This window comes from Corapipo altera, unplaced genomic scaffold, assembly GCF_003945725.1.
Source record: "Corapipo altera isolate COAL_440 unplaced genomic scaffold, ASM394572v1 130560, whole genome shotgun sequence".
NCBI classification, from domain to species: domain Eukaryota; kingdom Metazoa; phylum Chordata; class Aves; order Passeriformes; family Pipridae; genus Corapipo; species Corapipo altera.
In genome coordinates, this window is record NW_020885348.1 from 7,312 (window position 1) to 11,060 (window position 3,749).

Sequence of the window (3,749 nt, forward strand, 5' to 3'; positions counted from 1 at the left end):
AATGTACTGCCGTAAAACAAAATTAACTAAGATGCTGAACCACACTTGGGAGAAAACTGGTAGACTTTGGGAATCTGCATTGGGCCAAATTATTTAAGCAATGAAAACACTAAGTATCACTCTTATGTAATCTATTAGAATAGTTCGCTGATTAAAAAAAAAAAGCACCCCATCACTATTTAGTTTTATTTAAAGATACCTGTATTAGGGCCTGGGAGACGATCATAGTGAAGCAATTTGAACACACAGCATTCACACAGTGAAGCCCTTAATGGGGGGGGGGGAGAGTAGCAAACTGCATTGTTCATTGTACCTCCCAACAGTCAAGATCTCTTATTCCCAAATATGCCATCATAAGAAAATTATAAAACTAAAAGCAGTCAGGTACTAATGCCTCCTTTCCTTCATTCAGGGATATCAGACAGGGAGCACAAACTTCTTTTTATCTGCAACTATGATATTCCACATTTTGCATAGGAAGAGAAAAGTAGCAACAAAGACGTTAACAATTGCAGTTCAAGCTGGGAGCCACTGTTCTGTTTCAATTCAATGACACCACTAATGGCTTCTTAGCAGTTCCATGAAATCAACCAGCTGTCAAGTCGATGCATCAGAAGGAACAGTTATGCACTCCCACAAGAAAAAGCAACACATCAGGATGTTTTGCAAAACATCTGCTCCTTTACACTGCAGTTCTGTAATAAACATGCAGACAAAGAAAACACAAGAAAGGTCAACAGGACCTAAAAAGAAAGACTTCCATTACTTTCTTATTGGCATTTTCAGTGTTCTTCATTAAGAAAAAAAAAATTCAGTCTTGTAGCACTTTCTTCTTAGCAGTATAAGGATTAAACACATATACTGCAGTGGTCAAGCAATGCTTGTTCCCTCTATTACATAAAAATATTGCTAACTTATCTTTTGAAAATGCAAAGCATTGTATTACATGTTCAAGAAAACCAAGCATTTCTCATCAAAAGGTACAAAGCACATATTTAGTTACCTTTCCTCTAACACTACTCAAAACATTTTACAGTGGTATTGACAACCTACAATAATCTACGTGGACAAATCCCAAAAACAACTACTTTTTGTGGGAACACTGACCTGTAAGGAACCCAGCACAGTGGAATTTAGTTTAAAAATATAATCTGAATGAGAAATACCAGTGTGTCGTAGTTTAGGAATGGTACTCTCCAATTTAGTGCTCTGACTGAAACTGCGCCGCTCACTTGCTCCTTCCCCGCCTCCCCCTCCCCTGCAAGATGGAGAGGAGAATTGGTAAAGATCAGGTCGAAATAAGAGCAATTTACTGAAAACAGCAATGAGATAAGAAAATGAACAGTAACAGCAACAATACTAATGACAGAGGGTACAAGAAAGGAGTGATTCACGTGGAAACAACAATTCGCAATCACTCCACCAAGCTACTCTGACCTGGAAGGAACCCCTTCTCCCAGGAACAGACTCCTTTTCCACCCCTTCCACTCTCCCCCCCCAAAAATGACATGAAGTGGTATAGAATAACCTCTGGGGCCTGGCCATGCCCCCTCCTGGCTATTGTAAAAATTAACCCTGTCCTGGCTGGAACCAGGACACAGTACCACAATTCCAGTTTATTTTCAATATGTGATAGTCACAAAACCTTATTTTGTGCTATCTAGAACAGATCTGGGGTCAGGAATGAAAAGGTAACATTACCTGATTCTCTGAAGAAATATTTTTTATTCTCCAGAGAGTTCTGTTTACGATGAACTCCATCACAACATGATATGAATACTCCATTACTTACAAGGAATTGGTACCATCTATGATGAAACAAATATCCCCTGATTGAAGTAAACATAAAATTTCTTGAACACCGAAAATCCCTTAACAATTCCTACTGCTTCCTCTACATACACTTTACAAAAACTACCTTGGCTACAATTTTCTTAATATTATGTAGTTTATTGATTTTGCAGCAATTTGACAAAAAACGTGTGTAGTTTTCTATGAGATGTCAAAACTATAGCATCGTTTTCTGAAACTACTTATGCTGTTGCTCATCATTTACAATCTGTCCAATCTTCTAGACCTTTGTTCCATTTGTAATTTAGAATCACCCGTTGTACATGCTTTCAACTATTTAAACATTTTCATTTACCCGGTATTCACATAGCTAGTAAATACTGAATCCAACCACGCTTTCTAATGCATTTAAGAAAGAAAAATAAAGTAAGTAATATCTGACATTTGTTCCAACATAACCTTAAGTATGCTTTAAGTACATCATTCAATGCTGACTTGGATATAAAAGCCTTGACGTACAAACAGCTGTTGCTATTACTTTCTATGTTAATTGTAGTCAATGTTTTTCCCAACCCTGAAGACAAAGAAAATGCAAATTAAATACAGTTTCATGTTCTCGATTGTGTGACTTTAAATATGCAGCAAGTCAGATAAGCATAGAAAGAACAGAAAAACAGAACTTCACCTACAACAGCTATTCCTTATCAAGCATCCCATATTTCACTAAGTCATATCATGTGACCAGAAAAACTTTTCTGAGACAAAAAAAATGTGCAATTGAGAAGTAAATTAACACAACAGTACTTTTTATTGTTTTCCTTTTCACAACAGCTGATGCAAAATGTATAGAGGATACAATTTGTTGTTGGCTTTTGGGTGCAGGGTTGTTGTAGGGCTGGGTTTTTTAATGAGTTTAGCACAGTAACTACATTTAGCCACCCACGTTACACGGCACCTGGAACATAACCCAAACTACATGCAATATTTATAGGTACTTTCCAGGCGGAACCTTTTAATAACATAAGTTAATAAGTTTGTTACCTCCACACATGCCCCCCAAATCTGTCATTTAAAAACGGACTTATGTATTTCCATGTTCCTCATACCAAGGAGATACTGTTTATTTCTCAGGGAAGATCCTGTACCAAGTGTTTCACTTAAACTTCACATTAGATTACTACCTTCCGTAAACAAAAGCAATGAAAATCTCCAGATAGTTCGTTATTTAACATAAGAACTTCAGAACGTTTACTTAAATAGCCGAACAAGCAATACATATTAAACACTGAGGCCGGGACAGGAAAAGAAAAGAAATAGGCAAGGGGGGGGAGAATAACCCAAAAACACGATTATTTCCCTGTTACGAAACCAGACACAAGATAAAGACGCATATTCACAATGTCCCCTGTACGTGCAGTCTCAACTCGGAACCTTTCTCTTTAAAGTGAGGTTTACAACGCGTTAGATCAGGAATGCCGGGGGAAAGCACAGAGTCTTGGAAAAAAATCCCCTTAAACTTTACATGACGTCACTGTCTGTCCCTGTAACATTTCCTAAACTTTGAGACTTATTCAAAGGGCTTTCAAGATTTCTACTCGTTCCTTCCTAAAAGAGACGGACAGACTTTGGAATAAAAATTTGCCCAAGATGGCGAAAGGCTCGTTGTTTAGAGGGCAGAAAAATGGAGGATATTGTAATATACACAAAGGGATAAATTTCAACAACTCGGCCCAGCGCCGCAGCTGCTTGCTTCTCTTCACAAGGACGGGACACGCACAAAGCCGCGGGCAGAGGGGCCCGCGCCGCGCCCCGCACGGCGCGGGAGAAAGGGAGGAAGGGAGGGAGGGAAGGAGAGAGAGGGGGAAGGCGGGAGGGAGCGCGGACCGGCCGTGCGGGAGCGGGGGCTGCGGGGGCCGGGGCCGCCCGCGGGGGGCAGCGCGCGCTCCGGCCGCTGCCCC

The 3,749-nt window shown here is 40.0% G+C and overlaps 1 long non-coding RNA gene across 1 annotated transcript; it reads right to left on the reverse strand.

The window, feature by feature from the left end:
* Positions 1 to 380: 380 nt before the first annotated feature.
* LOC113940417 lies at positions 381 to 1,972 on the reverse strand. The gene is made up of 2 exons (XR_003525437.1): positions 1,167 to 1,972; positions 381 to 695 (listed from the first exon to the last, which is right to left on the reverse strand). It is a non-coding gene; the product is annotated as an uncharacterized LOC113940417 (long non-coding RNA).
* Between the last annotated feature and the right edge of the window lie 1,777 nt (positions 1,973 to 3,749).